General features: G+C 42.7%; 1 long non-coding RNA gene across 1 annotated transcript; it reads left to right on the plus strand.

Annotated features, from left to right (window-relative positions):
• The first annotated feature begins 151 nt into the window (after positions 1 to 151).
• On the plus strand, positions 152 to 20,810 carry LOC136154159 (uncharacterized). Its single transcript, XR_010660494.1, has 3 exons — positions 152 to 430; positions 7,557 to 7,607; positions 20,613 to 20,810. It is a non-coding gene; the product is annotated as an uncharacterized lncRNA (long non-coding RNA).
• Positions 20,811 to 21,197: the final 387 nt, after the last annotated feature.

The following is a 21,197-nucleotide window of genomic DNA, read 5'->3' on the forward strand; positions in this document are numbered from 1 at the left end:
ATCCTCTCGGTTGCCATTTGGTTATATAAGAAGGACGAATTAAGGCGAGCTGGCGGTAAAGAGTCGCTCCAAATCCGAGCCCCTGCACCGGCCTTAAATCAAAAGGGAAAGTGGGGCAGAGTTCTGCCAGCAGCAAACATGATCTGCTTCTGGGGAGAGGACTGTCACAGGTCACAGAACTCGGCCCAGCTCAAAGTCCGCAGCCCCTGCCCACCTCCGGGAACCCTCACTCGTTGTTCTGCAGGGATGGGCTCCAGGCGGCTTCCTCTGTAAGGTGGCCCCCACCCCCAGCCCGCGGGTCGAGCTGCAGGGGGAGGGAGCAGACACCCGCCCCAAGGTACTGGACCACCGGCGCCCCTTTGCCCAGGAATTTAGGATTGGGATGGAGAAAAAGAAAACAGTGTTTATGAAGAGCCAGCAAGCGGTCTGTGTAAGTAGGGGATTGTGGGAGGCTGTGAGCCTGAGGAGGGGAGCTGTGTGAAAGAACAAAAGGCTGAGGCGTGGCGAGAGAAAGAGAGAGAGAGAGAATATAAAGACACGCTTGCTGGCTGGCGTAGAGAGACAGGCCACAGGAATTCTGCCTGAACTCCCTGCTGCCTTCCAGGCCTTTCCGAGCCCCAACTGCTGCCTTCTCTCACTTTCCAGAACAAAAATCTCTTGTCTTCTGTTTCACCAGACACCTATAACCTATAACCTTCCTTGGAGGTTCAGGAAGCTTGAAACTTCCGGTACTTGTACTCAGAATTCTAAATAATATGCCCTCAAATTGAAGCTTTCTTTTTCATTTTACTTAGTTTTTTTTCTTTTTTAAGAGCGGTTTTAGGTTCTCAGCAAAATTGAGGGGAAGGTGCAGAGATTTCTCATATAACTCCTGCCCTCCCCCCTGCCACACACACACAGCCTCCTCCATTTATCAACATCTCCCCTAGAGTGGTATGTTTGTTCCCGCTGAAGAACCTACACCGACACACCATCATCACCCGAAGTCCAGAGTTTACATATGGTTCACTCTTGGTGTTGTGTGGGCTCGGATAAACGTATAATGTGACCTGTATCCACCATTTTAGGGTTTTAGTGTGTGCTCAGTCATGTCCGACTCTTTGCAACCACATGGACTGTAGCCGGCCAGGCTCCTTTGTCCGTGGGATTTTCCAAGCAAGAACACTGAAGTGGGTTGCCATTCCTACTCCAAGAGATCAAACCCGAGTCTCCTGTGTCTCCTGCTTTGGCAGGCGACTTCTTTACAGCTTGAGCCATCGGGAAAGCCGTACAGGAAGCCACTGCCCTAAAAATCCTCTGTGCTTCTCCTGCTCATCCCTCCCCCACCTCCAGCAACTGCTAATCCTTTCACTGTGTCCATACCTTTGTGTTTTCCAGAATATCATATAGTTGGAATTGTGCAGTATGTATGGCTTTTTGGATTGGTTTCTCTCACTTAGTAATTCATCTTACTTTTGTGGTGAAAGTTTGCTGCTTACATTTTCCTAACCCTTCTCTCCTTTAGTACGCAGTCCATAATACCTTCCAGTTGAGGGAAAAAAAGCTTATGTCAGCCTTACAAATAAATTGGAAACAAATGTTTTTCCTTTGGGAAAAGGAAAACTCATACTTCCTGCATACTGGAAACTAGAAATCGGGGTTTCCAGTTTCAGCCACAGTCCAAACTTTTTCTTTTTTTAAATTTTTATTGGACTATAATTTATAGCATTGTATTAGTTTCAGATATACAGCAAAGTGAATCAGTTATACATATGTACATATATCCACTCTTTTTAGGTTCTTTTCTCATATAGATCATTACAGAGTATCGGGGAGAGTTCCCTGTGCTATTATCTATTTTATATGTGTGTGTGTGTGCACGCTCAGTCGCTCAGTTGTGTCTGATTCTTTCCGACCCCATGGACTGTAAGTTCTCCAGGATCTTCTGCCCAGGGAATTTTCTAGGCAAGAATACTGGAGTGGGTTGCCATTCTCTTCTCCAGGGGATCTTCCCGACTCAGGGATTGAACTCGAGTCTCCTGCATCGGCAGGCAGGTTCTTTACCACTGAGCCACCAGGGAAGCCCATTTTATATATAGTACTGTGTATATGTCAAAGTCCAATCTTTCTAAAGCATTCTCTGACTTCATCTTCCCGAGCAGGGATTTTTAAAACCCAAGGACGCATGCTCAGAATCATGGCCGCTTCACTCAAAATGGGCATGACCTGAGGCCTGGCATCCATGGAGCCGTCCTAAGGGCTGCCTCTCCTCACCTGGGCAGGATGGTCCCACCTGCAATATACAGAGCCTGGCCATGCTCTGCCTGGAGGCAAAATTACAGGGGCCTGTTTCAGGAGGACTGGCAAAGACTCATCCCACCCTTACTTCTCTGGAAATTATGATCATGGTGCTGTGGCAGTGTTTCCCTCACCTCCTCCTCACACAGCCTCTGCAGCCTTCTCCCATCAGCCAGAATCGTAACAACAGCAATCAACATTTACCGACTGCTAATTACATGCCAGGCACCTGGCTCAGCCCCTTTTATGTATGTATTTAATCCTCATGACCTGATGAAGCAGGTAACAGTAGTGTCCTCCATTTTTATAACTGAGGAAGCTGAGGCACCGAAAGATTCAGTCACACGCTCAAAAAGTCACACAACCTCGAAGTAGCCTACCCAGGAGTTAAGTCCAGACAGCCTAGTTTCAGAGTTCATGGTTATAAATTGCTGTGTAACGAATTACTCCAAAATGTGGCAGGTTAAAACAATCGACAGTTATTATTATCACACGTGTCTTCTGAGGGGCAGGAATCTGGATGCTCAGGGGAACTTATGGGGAAGGCTACTGTCAAGCTGGCAGCCAGGGCTGTAGTCTCCCAAGACTTGACTGGGCCTACAGGATCTGCTTCTGACCTCATTCATGTGGCTGTGTTGGCAGGAGGCCTCAGTGCCTTGACACGTGGGCCTCTCTGTGGGGCTCCTCCAGACAAGCGGTCCCGCAGCCTGAGGGATGAGGGGAAGAGAGAGAGAGATTGAGAGATGAGCCACCCTGCCTTTTATGACCTAGTCTCCTGGTCACCCATCATTTCTGCCTTATTCTACTCTTAAGTCCAACCTACAGTCAACAGGAGGGCTTACACAAAGGCATGAACCCCAGAAAGCACCAGGAAGCAGAGATCACTGGAGGCCATCTTGGAGCCTGGCTACCACAGGTGTGAAGGGGAGCTAAGCAAAAGGACCATGTCCACAGAAAAACCTAAAACCTGCTCTAGAGGTGACGGCAAAGAGCTAGCATGCAGAAATTAGAAGCAAAGGATTATATGTGCACATAGTACCAGGGACGCTTCTGAAAAACTTAGTGAAAAAAGAAACAGGATGAATTATAGAACACAGTACCATTAATGTAATTTCAAAATATATGCATACAGGTGCCATTCATCTCAATTGCAAAAACAGGAACCCTAACTGATGCTGTTAGAAGTCTGGACAAATTGCCCTTGGAGAGAAGCTTCTGGAACACTCATCATGTTGTCTTTTTTGGGCTGGGAGCTAGTTACACAGCTGTACTCATTTTATGGAAATCCATCCAGCTGTGCACTTATGATGTGTGCATTTTCCATATGTCTGTTACATGGCTATACAATTTACATTAAAACCAAAAATACATTCATGGAAAACACCAGTACCCATTTTGTAAGAGCCTATATAAAGGAAAAGATATACATTAAAATGATTGTCGGCTGATTCATGTCAATGTATGACAAAAACCACTACAATATTGTAAAGAAATTAGCCTCCAACTAATAAAAATAAATGAAAAAATAAAAATAGAATGATTGTCTATGGGGGGATGGAAGTGGGGAATGGAGATCAAAAGGAAACACACACACACACACACACACACACACACACACACACACACACACACACACACACACACACACACACACACACACACACACACACACACACACACACACACACACACACACACACACACACACACACACACACACACACACCCCCCCCCCCCCCCCCCCCCCTCCCGGTCTTATGTGATCCTCGTTGTTGATATACCACAGAGCAGTGTTATTAATTTGACCCTCTGCACCTGAGGTTAAACAAGATAACAAAAAAGCTGTGTTTATGATCTCACATTCAGGTGGACCACAGGAGAACTTTATTTTTTTATGGTGCTTATAAAATAAGTCTGTCTCCATCTACCCAGTTACCTAAGGTCCCTCACCCATCAATGCTCCCAAATCAAAAAGAGTTGATCCCAGAGGCTCCGCCATCCTCTGCAGAAGCTGCTCAGGTCAACACCCACCCCAGCCGAGTTACTTAGTGGGGAGGAAAGATGCACTCTAATCAAATCCCCGGAAAGACTTAAAAGAGCTTAGCAAGTTCTCACACTCAAGCTGCATCCCATTACCCTGGAGAGCTCATTAAAGCAGAGTGCTGGGCCCCTCCCTCGGAGTTTCTGAATTTGCATTTCTAACAAGTTCCCAGGTCCTGCTGCTGCCGGTGGGCCCAGAAGCTCACCTTGAAAATCACTGGTGCTACAAAGGAGGACAAGGAGGAGGAGAAGTATGGCTACTGCCATTTCTGATTAGCAAGTTTTTCACCCCCAGGGCGATCCCAGGTTCTAGAACAGACCTCAGCCCTGGCTGCTGTCTAACCAGGTGGTGTGGCCTGGGAAGCGGAGCTAATCCCAGAGACAATAGAGGAAGCTTTGTGAAGGGGAGATCTCTGGGCTTGGAGACATCAACACTCACCTTTTGCAGCCAGCCCCACCCTCCATCCTGCGTAAGAGGTAATGGTCTGAGCTTTCTGCTGAGAAATCTGGGCCACAGCCATGTTCACTAGAGTGGTAGTCTCAGGGAAACATCAGTGTAAAACCAAGCAGAACCCTGTAGGGTCCTGCCGGGTACCAAAGCCCCCCCATGTTTCCCATTTCTTGTTTGTAGAGAAAAAGCTTTAATCTCGTAGGCCTTCCCAAAGAGCAGACTCAAGCACTTACTAATTAGGGAAGTGAGGGAACTCAGAAACAAAGGGAAAGCAGTTAAGCAAGAAAAATGATAGCTTAAACAACAGTGAGCAATGAAGCAGAGTCCTGGTTCCTCCTCTCAGAACAGACATAACGAAAAAAATTTTTAAAATAATAATAAAATAAAAAGAACAGACATAATAATCTGACACATACCTTTTAGTTGTTCTATTGAAATGAAGACCCCCCAACCCAGGTAGAGGATGGCGACCACACGCCAACCACAAGCAGGTAGACCCCAGACTGGTTGGAACCAGAAGGTTGATGATTAAATTTCCTGACACAGTATGGAGGTTCCTTAAAAAACTAATAATAGAGCTACCATATAATCCAGCAATCTCACTCCTGGGCAGATAGCTGGAAAAGATGAAAACTCTAACTCAAAAAGATGCGTGCACCCCCATGTTCATAGTAGCATGATTTACAATAGCCAAGACATGGAAGCAACCTAAATGTCCATCAACAGATGAGTGGATGAAGATGTGGTACATATATACAATTGAATGTTGCCCAGCCATAACAAAGAATGAAATAATGCCAATTGCAGCAACCTGTATGGACCTAGAGATTGTCATACTGAGTGAAGTAAGTTAGAAAAAGACAAATATATGATATCACTTGTATGTGGATTCTAAAAAAGGTACAAATGAACTTATATACAAAACAGAAATAGAGTTACAGATGTAGAAAATAAATTTATGGTTAACTGGGGGAGGGATAAATTGGAAGATTGGGATTGACATATACATACTACTATATATGAAATAGATAACTAACAAGGACTTGTAGGCTTGTTATTGAACACTACTCAATACTCTGTAATTGCCTGGGAATTGCATGGGGAAAGAATCTAAAAAAGAATGGATATATGCATAACTGATTCAGTTTGCTGTATACCTGAAACTAACACAACATTGTAAATCAATTATATCCAATAAAAATTTTTTTAAAGTGTCCTGAAACACCACCCTGTTATCACACCATCAACCAATTAGAAGGACGTTCACAAGCTACAACCCTCACCCCAAAATGTTACTTTAAAAACCCTTCCCTGAAAGCCGTGGGGGAGTTTGAGTTCTTTAAGCATTAGAACTTAGCCAGTGTCCCTTCCTGCCCTCTCGGATGAATGCTTCTCCCTCCTGTTACTCCCTTGTCTGCCCGAAGGACCTCGTCCATCAACCAGGTTTTCTTTAAAGACTGGAAAGAGGACTTGCCTTGAATAGTTCAGTTTTGTTTTGTTTTGCTTCGTTTTGTTTTGATTGAAGTATAATTGATTTACAATGTTGTGTTAGTTTCTGGTGTATAGCAAAGTGATTCAGTTATACATATACATATTCTTTTTCTTTTTTTTTCATATTCTTTTTCATATTTTTTTCCATTATGGTTTATCACAGGATATTGAGTATAGTTCCCTGTATTATGAAGTAGGACCTTGTTGTGTATTTTATTTTATTTTTTATTTTTTGTATTTTATATATTGGAGAAGGAAATGGCAATCCGCTCCAGTACTATTGCCTGGAAAATCCCATGGACAGGGGAGCCTGGTAGAGGCTACAGTCCATGGGATCGCAAAGAGTCAGACACGACTGAGCGACTTCACTATATAGCAGTGTGTATATGTTAATCCCAATCTCCTAATTTATCCCTCCCTGTTTGGTTAACCATAAGTTTGTTTTCTATGTCTATGAGTCTGTTTCTGTTTTGTAAATAAGTTCATTTGTAGCATTTTTTTTAGATTCCACATGTATTATATCATATGATATTTGTCTTTGTCTGACTTAGTTCACTTAGTTAATCTCTAGGTTCATCCATGTTGTTGCAAATAGAATTATTTTAGTATTTTGATGGCTGAGTAATATTCCATTGTATATATATACACCACATCTTATTTATCCACTCATCAGTCAGTGAACATTTAGTTTACTTCCATGTCTTGGCTGTTGTAAACAGTGAGAGCAGCTCACTTCTGACCCTTCAGAGGCCCTAAGGCAAGGAGCGACACAGGCCTGGCCAACTTGCCCAAGAGCATATAAAAGACTAGGTCAGTACTTCATCCTGCTGAGAGTGATCAGTTGGGGCAAACCTGGGAATGCTAAGGAACTTAAACTTTATTTTGTAGGCATTAGAGGCTACTAGAGTTTTTTCAAGAAGGAAAGTGTCATGACCAGTTGTGTCTTTTAGAAAATAATTCTGGAGGCAGTGAGAAGATGGGACTAGAATGGGAAGGTTCAAAAACAAGGACAGTACTTGGGAGGTGCCTGCCAGGTTCTCAGAGAGAAACAGTGAGGCAGTCCAGATGGAATCTTAAGGGAACTTGGTTATAAAACTGATAGAATGTGATGTTGGAAGTGGGAGATAGAGAGGAAAAAGTGAGTCTGCATTTTCTACGTTTAGTGGCTAGATAATGATTTCTAGCATTAATTGAGTACATATTATACATCTGACATTATTCTAAGTGCTTTACACGCACTAATTCATTTAATCCTCTTGCACTAGGTATGACTATTACCACCATTCCCATTTTACAGGTAAGAAAACTGAGGCTCCAAGAAGTTAACTTGCTTAAGGACACATAACTGGTAAGTGGAGGAGCCAGAATGCAAATTGAGGCAATTTAGCTTCAGACACTGTACTTTTAATCATTACGCTCTGCCATGGCACTTGACAGTCCTAGGGATGTCATTTGTGATGTCTGCCAATCCTCACCATCTTCTGAGTGAGACTGTCCCAGCCACGGCCCCCTGGAAGATGGTTTTCAATGAAACACCTGACTCCACCCACTTTCAAAGGCCAATCAGATGAGCGTGAGCACTTAACCTGAGACAAATAAATCCACAAGCCTAGACAAGATTTCCTCTCACTTGATGATTAAAACTAAGACATGCTGAGGAACTCATCGGATAATAGTGGGAGCAGAAGCTAAAAGGTCACGATGTGGGTAGGCCCTGAGTCAGCAGAGGTTATGAGGGAACAGAAAGGATGAATGAGTAAGCCTAGGATGTGATCATCAGAGAGAGAAGACAGCAGATTGCCCAAGAGCTGAGGAGATGTGATGAGAGGGTGACCTGGAAGAGTCTCAGGCTTCTACTAACCTGGCTTCTTTCTGCCTTTGGTGGCCTGAAGAGGCCCTGTGGCCCGTATCCCTGATTTCCACACATGGGACCTACAGCTGACCTCTCTGAGGAAAAACTGTTTTCTATAATCTAAAAAGTCCCAATTAAACTGGAGATACTGTCAACAGAGAGAGGGACGACAGAGGAGGAGGAGCTGAGAAGGAGATGTCCATAGAGGAGGCCTCTGAAAAGTTCCAAATACACCAGGGAATCTAGAAGGCCATCTGCATGCATAAGGATGTGCACGTGCCTAGGAGAGACCTGAGAAAGTCCTCATCTCTCAGTTCTGACTGAGCTTGAGGCTCTGTGCCAACAGGAAGTGAAGGCTATGGCAGAGTTGTCAACTGCCTGACTGAGCACTGAACAACAAATACACAAAGCCCTCCAGCAATGACTGAGAGACTTATTAGTTCCAGACACTTAAGGACATCGCTGGCCATTCACTAGCTGCCCGCTAAGCTGATGAACAGACTTCAGCAGCCACTCATAAAAAAGAATACATTTTACAGAATTAGTTCAGAAACAATAAGAATACACAGTAGCAATAATAACTAACATTGGAATGGGGGAGACTATGATTTCCACAGTCCACAGTTGTCATATTATTTATTTAAAGTGTCCAATTTTCAACAAATTTATGAAAATAGAAAGAACTCAGAACTCAGAGGGATCATAGTTACACCCATCTGTAAATATACTAAAAAGCATTGAATTGTACACTTTAAATGGGTGAGGGAATTCCCTAGTGACTCAGTGGTTAGGATTCCACGCTTTCACTGCCAGGGGCCTGGGTTCAGTCCCTGGTTGGGGAACTAAGATCCTGAAAACTGTGTGATGCAGCCAAAAAAAAAAAAGAGGTTAAAAAATAAAAATGAGGGCTTCCCTGGTGGCTCAGTGGTAAAGAATCTGCATGCCAATGCAGGAGACACAGGTTCGATTCCTGCTGCAGCAAGATCCCACATGCCTCGGAGCAACTAAGGCCGTGTGCCACCACTTTTGAGCCTGTACTCCAGAGCCCAGGAGCTACAAATACTCAGCCCATGTGCCACAACTTGTGAAGCCCATGTGGCCTAGAGCCTTTGCTCCACAATGAGAGAAGTCACAACGAGAAGCCCATACACTACAGCTAGAGAGTAGCCCCCACTCTCTGCAACTAGAGAAAAGCCCATGCAGCAATGAAGATTCAGCACAGTCAAAAATAAAATAAATAAATATAATTATTAAAATTTTTTAAAAAATTGGTGAATGGTATGTATGTAAATTATATCTTAATGAAGCTGTTTAAAAAGAAGATGCTTCACCACTTCACACTTTATACACTGAACTTTCTGATTTAAAAAAAAGTGCTCATTTAGAAAAATTTTTATCAAGATCAAATAATTTTTTAAAAATAAATATTGAAAAAAATATTGATATTGATAGTCACTAAAATTTACTGCAATTTGTTGTCAATGGTTGGCTTAATAAAATTATTTCTAAGGTCAAAACTAAATTCTCTCTTCAAACATAATGTAGACCTATGATTGTGCTGTACGTGGAATTCTCAGTAGACTCTCTGGATAAAAAAAAATTAGATCAGAGGCAATTATGGCAAAATGCTAACATCTGACAAAGCTAGGTGCTGGGTCGATGGTATTCATTATATTAACCTCTCAATGTTTCAAATGCTGAAAATATTTCATGATAAAAATCTAAAAGAAAGCAGAGTGCTATCACACAAAATGGTTAGAATGGCTAAAATTAAAGACTGACAATACCAAGTGCTGACCAAGATGTAGAGGAACTGGAATTCTCATACACTGCTAGTGGGAATGTCAAATGCTACAGAAACTCTGGAAAATGATACTTCCTAATCAACATAAGGAGGCCTCCCTGGTGGCTCAGCGGCAAAGAATCCACCTATAATACAGGAGACACAGGTTCTATCCCTGGGTGGGGAAGATCCCCTAGAGAAAGAAATGGCAACCCACTCCAGTATTCTTGCCTGGGAAATCCCATGAACAGAGGAGCCTGGTGGGCTGCAGTCCACGGGGTCTCAAAAGAGTCGGACACAACTTACCTACTAAACAACAACTATCAACATAAACATAAAATTACCATATGACTCAGCTATTTTATTCTTAGATATTTACCCAAAATAAATGAAAACAGGGAGTTCCCTGGTGGTCCAGTGGTTAAGGTCCCAAGCTCCCAATGCAGGGGGCCTGGTTTCCATCCCTGGTCAGGGAACTAGATCCCACATATCACATGCTGCAACTAAAAAAAAAGAAGACGACTTGGATGCAAAATGTTCATGGCAGCTCTATTCATAATGTGTTTTAAAAGATTGGAACTAGCACAAATATCGGAGAAGGCAAGGGCAACCCACTCCAGTACTCTTGCCTGGAAAATCCCATGGGCAGAGGAGCCTGGTGGGCTGCAGTCCATGGGGTCGTGAAGAGTCAGACAAGACTGAGCGACTTCACTTTCACTTTTCACTTTCATGCACTGGAGAAGGAAATGGCAGCCCACTCCAGTATTCTTGCCTGGAGAATCCCAGGGACAGCGGAGCCTGGTGGGCTGCCATCTATGGGGTCACACAGAGTCAGACACGACTGAAGCGACTTAGCAGCAGCACAAATATCCTTCAACAGGTAAATGGATAAACAAATTATGGTACATCTACATGGATAAACAAATTATGGTACTTCTACGCAACGGAATACTACTCATCAATTAAAAGGAATGAACTACTGACATGTAACAACATGGATGACTGTCAAAAAACATGCTGAGCAAACAGAGCAAGATGCAAAAGGGTACATACTGTATGATTCTGCTTATGTGGAAGTTTAGAAACACAAATCTAATCTAGAATGACAGAAAAGAGGACCAGTAGTTGCCTGAGTAGGGACACTATGGAACTTTTTAGGGTAATAAAATCTTTTATACCTTGATTGTGATAGTAGTTATACATGTGTATACATTTGTAAACTCATCAAAATATACACTTAAAATTGGTTCTTTGATTATATGTAAAGGATACTTTAATAAAACTGTCTTTTAAAAAAGAATTCTAAACACACAGGAGGTGCCCTGGGCCTAGACAATGACTTGCAGTGGTTTGGGGGCTGGAAAGAGAGCCAAGAGAGATGTGGTATGGCCTGGAACAGAGGCTGTGCTAAAAGCCACAGTTTGGGTTTTATTTTTTCAAGGACAAAGGAAATATGAATCACATGGACAGCCTGTGAAGATGAAGTCTGGTTCAAGAGAGAATACATAAGAGTAGGGAAATCATGAAAGGTCTCAGATATGGATGAGAAGGATGAGTTCAAGGACACAAGTGCTCTGTCAGCCACATGAGGGGGCACGGCCACTCAGCCAGTCTCTGAATTAGGAGGGACCTAATAGGCAAATTGATACTTTTGAACTGTGGTATCGCAGAAGACTCTTAAGAGTCCCTTGGACCGCAAGGAGATCAAACCAGTCAATTCTAAAGGAAATTAATCCTGAATATTCATTGGAAGTACTGATGCTGAAGCTGAACCTCTAGTACTTTGGCCACCTGATGTGAAGAGCTGACTCGTTGGAAAAGACCCTGATGCTGGGAAAGATTGAAGGCGGGAGGAGAAGGGGACGACAGAGGATGAGATGGTTGGATGGCATCACTGACTCGATGGACATGAGTTTGAGCAAGCTTTGGGAGTTGGTGATGGACAGGGAAGCCTGGCATGCTGCAGTCCATGGGGTTGCAAAGAGTCGGACATGACTGAGCAACTGAACTGACTGAACTTTAAATAGGCAAATGAGGAGAGAGGAGTTGAGGGTTTAGTGGCCCTCGGTGAAGAAGGAAGGACCAGCTATCCCTCTGGACTCTGCTGGTGGAGCGTGGGGCTGGGGGGAGAAGCACAAGCCTTGGAATTTCTGTTAAGAGGAGCTGAGAGCCACTTGGTTCAAGTCCAAGGATTGTCAGACATAAAGCTGGAGCTCATTAATCCGCAACGAAGCCAGTCAGTGTGTTTATGAATTTCACCCTAGCAACCTGGGAGCAGAGCAGAGGAACAAACATTTCAAGTGCCAGTTCCCTCCCAGCCCCCTGGATCGTGCCAGCTTCTCCCACAGGGCAGGCTGGCCACAGAGAATGTCTGTATGAGCCTGTCTCTGCTGGGTGGAGAGGCTGCTATGTAGCCCCTGAGGCCTGGCCTAGGCTCTCTAGCCAGATGCCTAAGTCTTGGGGCTTGTGGGTCTCTCAGCTCCTATATACTTAACCACTTCAGACCCCTGGCCAGGGCCCAGGTTGGAGATATGCATTTGCTCTGCTGACAAGTCCCTTTTGCTCAAGCAGGAGAATCATCACAACTTCCTGGGGGTCAGCTTCCTTCAGAGCCCTAACCTTTCGTCTGTCTGCCTCTTTCCCAGTCATTCCCAGGGATTTAAGCGAAAGCGGACCCCTCCCTCTTCCAAAAAGGAAAACCCTCTCCTGAGATGACTTTCAGCCAGAGTCCCATGACATGCTCTTTTCATGGTCAACCATCATATTATGTCCTCCTCTGTTAGAGCTTTTTCATCTTTAATTATCTGGTGATTAAAAATTGCGTGCTCCTTGGAAGACATTCAAACAATGTGAAAATATATTGTGTTAGCCAAAAAGTTCATTTGGGTTTTTCTATAAGATGGCACGACAAAACCCAAATGAACTTTGTGGCCAACCCAATATAATATAAAACATCCTCTGTGCTTCCACCTTCCAGACGGCTTCCCAAGTGGCGCAATGGTAAAGAATTCACCTGCCTACATAGGAGCTGCAGGAGATGTGTGTTCAATCCCTGGGTCAGGAAGATCCTCTGGCGGAGGAAATGGCAACCCATTCAAGTATTCTTGCTTGGAGAATTCTATGGACAGAGGAGCCTGGCGAATTACAGTCCATGGGATTGCAGAGTCAGACATGACTGAGTAACTGAGAACACATGCCACCTTCCAGAAACAACACCTGCTCACCCTGGTTTATATTCCTCAGGAGATATACATATATTCTCATATATAAGAATGTATGTATTTTGTTTTTATTTAATTTTTATTGTGCTAAAATATGTTACATTTTTTTAAATGTATAAAATATGAAATAGCAGGAGGAGAAGGGGACAACACAGGATGAGATGGTTGGATGGCATCATCGACTCGATGGATATGAGTTTGAGCAAGCTCCAGGAGTTGGTGATGGACAGGGAAGCCTGGCGTGCTGCAGTCCATGGGGTCGCAAAGACTTGGACATGACTGAGTGACTGAACTGAACTGATGAAATATTAAAAGTTGAGAGGCATTAAGTACTTTCGCATTGTTGTGCAACCATCATCACCATCCATTTCCAGAACTTTTTCATCTTCCCAGACTGAAACTTTATACCATTTAAAACACTAACCCCCACTTCCTCCTTCCCCTAGCCCCTAGCAACCACCATTCTAATTTCTTTTTTTTTTAATTTATTTATTTTAATTGGAGGCTAATTACTTTACAATATTGTAGTGGTTTTGCCATACATTGACATGAATCAGCCACGGGTGTACATGTGTTCCCCATCCTGAACCCCCCTCCCACCTCCCTCCCCATCCCATCCCTCAGGGTCATCCCAGTGCACCAGCCCTGAGCACTTGTCTCATGCATCCAACCTGTACTGGCGATTTGTTTCACACTTTATAATATACATGTTTCAATGCTATTCTCTCAGATCATCCCACCCTCGCCTTCTCCCATAGAGTCCAAAAGTCTGTTCTATACATCTGTGTCTCTTTTGCTGTCTTGCATATAGGGTTATCGTTACCATCTTTCTAAATTCCATATATATGTGTCAGTATACTGTATTGGTGTTTTTCTTTCTGGCTTACTTCACTCTGTATAATAGGCTCCAGTTTCATCCACCTCATTAGAACTGATTCAAATGTATTCTTTTTAATGGCTGAGTAATATTCCATTGTGTATATGTACCACAGCTCTCTTATCCATTCGTCTGCTGATGGGCATCTTGGTTGCTTCCATGTCCTGGCTATTATAAACAGTGCTGCGATGAACGTTGGGTTACACATGTCTCTTTCAATTCTGGTTTTCTTGGTGTGTATGCCCAGCAGTGGGATTGCTGGATCATATGGCGGTTCTATTTCCAGTTTTTTAAGGAATCTCCATGCTGTTCTTCATAGTGGCTGTACTAGTTTGCATTCCCACCAACAGTGTAAGAGAGTTCCCTTTTCTACACACCCTCTCCAGCATTTATTGTTTGTAGATTTTTGGATAGCAGCCATTCTGACCTGCCTGAGATGGTACCTCATTGTGGTTTTGATTTGCATTTATCTGATAATGAGTGATATTGACCATCTTTTCATGTGTTTGTTAGCCATCTGTATGTCTTCTTTGGAGAAATGTCTGTTTAGTTCTTTGGCCCATTTTTTGATTGGGTCGTTTATTTTTCTGGAATTGAGCTGCAGGAGTTGCTTGTATATTTTTGAGATTAATCCTTTGTCAGTTACTTCATTTGCTATATTTTCTCCCATTCTGAAGGCTGTCTTTTCACCTTGCTTATAGTTTCCTTCATTGTACAAAAGCTTTTAAGTTTAAATAGGCTCCATTTGTTTATGTTTGCTTTTATTTCTATTACTCTGGGAGGTGGGTCATAAAGGATCCTGTTGTGATTTATGTCAGAGAGTGTTTTCCCTACGTTTTCCTCCAGGAGTTTTATAGTTTCTGGTCTTACGTTTAGATCTTTAATCCATTTTGAGTTTATTTTTGTGTAAACCATTCTAATTTCTGTCTTATAAGTCTGGCTACTCTAGATACCTCATATAATTGGAATATTTATACATTTATCCTTTTGTGCCTGGCTTATTTCACTTAGTAGGACGTCTTCAAGTTTCATGCATGTTGTATGAATTTCCTTCCTTTTTAAGGCTGAATGATATTCTTTTTAAGAATTTTTATTTATTTATTTTATTTGGTTGCACCAGATCTTAGCTGTGGCACATGGGTTCTTTAGTTGCAGCATGTGGGACCTAGTTCCCTGACCAGGGATGTAACCCAGGCCCCCTGCATTGGGAGCAGGATGTCTCAGCCATTGGACCAGGGAAGTTCCAAGCTAAATGATATTCTATTGCATGACAATATCACATTTTTGTTTATCCATTTATCCATTGATGGTATTTGGGTTGTTTCCACAAGAATGTATTCTTATATATAAATATGTTCTTACATGAAAGAATATCGTTAATACCATTGATCCTCTCTCTCACCCCAACCTAGTTTTTATACAGAAGCCATGCCCTCTCTCCTTCTATATCCTTAATCTTTTAGCAGTTTCTTTTGCCTGAAACTATCTCTGTGCTCCCCATGCCTATCTAGTCCCTCCTTGGCTTTCCCAACAGGTCCAACTCTCCCCATGTCCAATGGCACCGGCTGTTCTTCTCCACAGCAGCACTTTTACAGATTAGCACATAATATACCTCTTGTTTGTGTTATTATGACTTCCCAACTTTTTCATCAGCAGTGTATAAAATGTTAAAACACATGGGCAAGTGGAGTTATTGCAGGAATGCAAGGATGGTTCAGCATCAGCAAATCTATTATGCAATTTGGTGTTGAAAGAACTCTTGGGTGGCCATCAGAAGACAGAATTAAGTGCTATCTCTGTTCTGCCATTGACTAGTTGTGTAACTTTTTCCATCCTTCCCTCCCACTTCCAAAGGGGTTCTCAGGAAGGGCTCTTCACTGAGGAGGGGAGCACAGCTTTGAGAAGCAGCCTACTCCTCTCCCTGTTCTGTTTTCTTCACCTGTAAAATGAAGAAACGTTCTAATTCCATGATTTTATAAGAAACATAATAGAGTCAAGCAAAACAGGAAGGGAAGAACTGCTGTATAGCTGGGTCCTAGCCAATTGTGTCCATGGTTCTGGTGGGCTCCTCAGAAGAGATCAGACTACAGTGCCACACTGTGGACTGTTGGGACATGCATAAAAGGCTTAGACACAGCTAGGGTAGACTGATTACAAAAAGAAATAAATTTGGACTAAATACAGTGGTGGATGATGGAAGTACCTGAAGTAGTTTTGATAATAAACAAAACTGAATCTGATCAAGCCTCTAGATCTGCATTGTCCACTAGAGTAGTCAATAGCCATGTGTGGCTACCTATATTTTAATTGGGCTGAAGAATTGATGCTTTCAAATTGCAGTGCTGAAGAAGACTCTTGAGAGTTCCTTGGATTACAAGGAGATCAAGCCAGTCAATCCTAAGGAAATCAACCCTGAATATTCATTGGAAGGACTGTTACTGAAGCTGAAGCTCCAGTACTTTGGCCACCTGATGCAAAGAGCTGACTCATTAGAAAAAACCCTGACACTGGGAAAGATTGAAGGCAAAAGAAGAAAGGGGAGGCAGAGGATAAGATGGTTAGATAGCATCACTGACTCAAATAGATATAAATCTGAGCAAACTCTAGGAGATAGTGGAGGACAGAGGAGCCTGGTATGCTACAGTCCATGAGGTTACAAAGAGTTGGACATGACTTAGCAACTGAACAACAGCGATAGTTGATTTACAATCTTGTTGGTTTCAGGTGTACAGCAAAGTTAGTTAGTTATACATATCCACTCTTTTTTAGTTTATTTTCCCATACAGGCCATTGCAGAGTACTGAGTAGAGTTCCCTGTGTTATACAGTCCTTATTAGTTATCTATTTTATATATAGTAATGTGTATGTATTAATCTCAATCTTCCAATTCACTGCAACCCCATCTATATTTAAATGAACATAAAACTACAAATCCAGTTCCTCAGTCACACTGGCCACATCTCAGGAACTCAAAATTTGCATGTGGCTAGTGGCTACCATATTGGACAGTGCAGATATAGAAATTTTCTGTAGCTGCAAAATATTCTATTGGACAGCATTGGCCTAGCTCTAACTACCAATTTACAGGGAATACAGAGGACAGAGGAACATGTGAAATCATACCATGAGGATGCACTAAGCAGTGTTCAGGTTATGGGAAATTCTTATTTCATTTTTTTCAACAATGACGAAAAATTACAAGAAAAAAATGAGTGGAGAGGAAACCTATAGATTAACAGACTTAAGAAACATACTAGCCAAATGCAATGTATGGATTTATTTGCATCTTGATTCAAACAAACTATTAAAATCATATTACGACAATTGGGAAAATGTGAATAAGATAAGATAATTGATAATATGGAGTAATTATTGCTATGGGGAGTATTCATTGAATTGTAATTACATTCTTTTTTAAAACTCCTTAGATCTTAGAGATATATATTGAGAAATCTGTAAATAAAATGATATGATGTCTGGTATTTGCTTCAAAGTGTTCTGGGGGTAGGGAAGTATGCAAAACTATGGCCGATGTAAGATTGGCTGTGAACTGATAATTTTTGAAACTGAGTGAGTACAAAGGATTTTATTAGAGTATTTTCTCTGCTTGGGTATATGTTGAAATTTTTCATAAACTTTTTTCATAAAAAAATTTTCAGCATTCTAAAATGAAAATGAAATCCTGCATTTGCAGCAACATGGATGGACCTAGAGAATATTATGCTTTGTGAAATAAGTCAGACAGAGAAAGACAAATATTATATCACGTACACATAGATTTTTTAAAATAATACAAATGAACACAAAACAAAACAGAAACAGACTCATAGATATAAAAAACAAAGTTGTGGTTATCAAAGAGGAGAAGAAAGGTGGGAGGGACAAATTAGGGATATGGGATTAAGAGATACAAACTACTGGGAATTTTCTTTGTGGTCCAATGGCTAAGATTCTGAGTTCCCAATGCAAGGGGCCTGGATTCGATCCCTGGTCAGGGAACTAGATTCCACGTGCTGCGACTAAAACCCTGTGCAGCCAAATAAATAAAATTAATTTTTTTTTAAAAAGAGAGATACAAACTACTATGTATAAAATAGATAAGCAACAAGGATATGTTGTATAGCACAGAGAATGATAAGTTTCAATATTACCTTGTAATAACTTTCAAGGGAGTATAATCTGTGAAAATGCTGAATTGCTATGCTGTACACCTGAAATTAATATATTATAAATCAACTATACCTCAATAAAAACTAATAATGTATTAAAAATAAATAAATAAAATGAAAACATATGCATAGATATGTCCAGCTGCCTTCCTTGTCGCATCACATTTAACATAGAACTGAATCTAGGGAACCCACCAGGAAGAGGAGACAGATCAAGGATGGTCCACAGCAAGTTCACTGCGGGTAGGCTATCAGCTACTTGGCAAGGGAAAGAAAGAAAAGAGAAGCTGGGATGATGAGAAGAGGTGAGAGAGGAGAGGAGAGGTTGTAGAAAGGAAATTCTGCAGACTAGAGAAGGAAATGGCAACCCACTCTGGTATTCTTGCCTGGGAAATCCCATGGACAGAGGAGCCTGGCGGGGTACAGTCCATGGGGTTAAAAAGAGTCGGATACGACTGAGCAACTAACACACACAAGAAGGGAGAAGAGAGCCAGGAAGAGGCACTAGGAAGGGTGGGAGTTAGGCTGGCTCTTGGCTGCAGAAGAGCCACTGTTTCTAGGAGGTACAGTAAGTCCCCTACATACGAACCTTCAAGTTGCAAACTTTCAAAGATGCCAATGTGCATATACATGTCCAATGATGTCAGGCATGAGTGAAATTGCAGCTTGCCCTCCATCTCCTGTTGCTGATGATTCTTCAGCTCTACCTCCCACCTTCAGCTCTATCTCCCACCTCCTCTCCCTTCTCCAGTCAGTAACTCTTCTTGCCTGTTCACTCAATGCCAGCCCCTGTGTGCCAGCTGTTGTACCATACTACAGTACTTTTCAAGGTACTGCACTGTAAGATTAAAAAATGTTCTATTTTTTGTGGTTGTTTTTTATGTATTACTTGTGTGAAAAGTATTATAAACCTATTGCAGTACAGTCCTATACATAGCTGATTGTGTTAGTTGGGCACCTAGGCTAACTTTGTTGGACTTAATGAGCAAATTGGACTTACGAGCTGGCTCTTGAAACAGAACTCATTCGAAGGTAGGGGATTTACTGTATTGGCCTGTCCCCTCACTCCCAGGGTGGCCTCACCAGCATTCAATCCAATTCATGGCAATAGAGTCAAGACACAATGTGCATTTCTGGGCCATCCCAGGCACGCTCCTCTCAACCCATTCTCGTTTGCTTCCATCTCTCATAGTGGAGGGGCTTCCCTGGTAGCTCAGTTGGTAAAGAATCTGCCTGCAATGCAAGAGACCCCGGTTCGATTTCTGGGTCAGGAATATCCCCTGGAGAAGGTATAGGCTACCCACTCCAGTATTCTTGGGCTTCCCTGGTGGCTCAGATGGTAAAGAATCCGCCTGCAATACGGGAGACCTGGGTTCGATCCTGGGTCGGGAAGATCCCCTGGAGGAGGGCATGGCAACCCACTCCAGTATTCTTGCCTGGAGAATCCTCATGGACAGAGGAGCCTGATGGGTTACAGTCCATGGGGTCTCAAAGAGTCAGGCTGAAGCAGCTAAGCACACGCCATGACTGAGCACTCACGCACAAGACCACATATAACAGTGAGTTCCTTAGGGTTATAACTATGAGGTGCTCCCTGCAGTTCAGAGGATGGAGCCCAAAACTGAAAGCCAGGAAGCTACTAACAATGTCTCAAGACAGAGGAGGAAGGTGGAAGGGGACAGGGTAGCCAAGGATCAGAGTCAGGTTCAGTAGGCCCCACAGGAAGTCCTGAGCTAGTTCTAAGGGTGTAACTGGCATGTTGTCTATGCTTGACTTGCATATAATGAAAACATGACTTTTACTGAGTCACTTAAAAAACCCATTCAGTGGGGACTTCCCTGCTGATCCAGCGGCTAAGACTCCAAACTCCCGATGCAGGGGGCCTGGGTTTGATATCCCTGGTCTGGGAATTAGATCCCACATGCTGCAACTAAGAGTTTGCATGCTGCAACTAAAGAGTCTACATGCTGCAAAGAAGACTGAAGATCCTGAGTGCTGCAACTAAGACTCTTTGGAGCCAAATAAATACAATTTTAAAATGTATCTCCTGAATGTGATGGTTTATTTTATATGTCAACTTGACTGGACCACAGGGGACCAGTTATTTGATCAAACATTATTCTGGATGTGTCTGAGGGTACTTTGGGATTTTTTGTTTGTTTTGTTTTTTCAGCCATGCTGCACAGCTTCTAGGTTCTTAGTTCCTCAACCAGGGATCGAACCTGGGCCCTGTGAGTGAGAGCACCAAGTCCTAAACACTGGACCACCGGGGAATTCCCCTGTGAGAGTGTTTTTGAATCAGGTTAACATTTGAATCTGTAGACCAAGCAGATTGCCCTCCTGTATGTGGGTGGGCCTGTTCTAATAAGTTGAAGGCCTGAATAGACTAAAGAGGGAATGCCTCCCACCTGACTGTCTTTGAACTGGTACATTGTTTTTTTCTGCCTTCAGACTGGAACTGAAACATCGGCTCTTCCTTGGTCTTGAGACTGCTGTCACTTGGCCTGGACTACATTATCAGCTCTGTGGGTCTGCAGCTTGTCGACTCAAGACCTTGGGACTTGTCAGGCTCCACAATAGCGTGAGCTGATTCCTTAATAAATCCCTTTCTCTGTATATATATACCCACATCCTATCAGTTCTGTTTCTCTGGAGAATTCATACAAACACACTGAATAAATAAATGCCATTACTGGATAAATATTCCAATGGACCCCATTACTTTTCAGCTCAGGTAACATAGAGTCTTTGAGTCCTTCAAAGTAACAAATATAGCCTCTCTTCCATAATTAGAATATCCAGCCCAAGACACTCTTCATAACTTCCCCCCTCCCCCAGCTCAGGCCTGCTTCCAATTGAAACCATCCAGCAGTGTCTGTGTGACTGACTTCCCTTTCTGTTTCTCCATCTTGCACTTCCCCTTCCCTTCTGCACCTCCAACTCCTCAGGGGGAGGGTGGAGTAGGGGGAGGAGTGGTGTCTCTTGACCTGGTTCTCTCTCTGGGCCCGGCAGGTATCTAGAACTGATTCTCTCTTC

This window comes from Muntiacus reevesi, chromosome X (genome assembly GCF_963930625.1).
Source record: "Muntiacus reevesi chromosome X, mMunRee1.1, whole genome shotgun sequence".
Taxonomy (NCBI): Eukaryota; Metazoa; Chordata; class Mammalia; order Artiodactyla; family Cervidae; genus Muntiacus; species Muntiacus reevesi.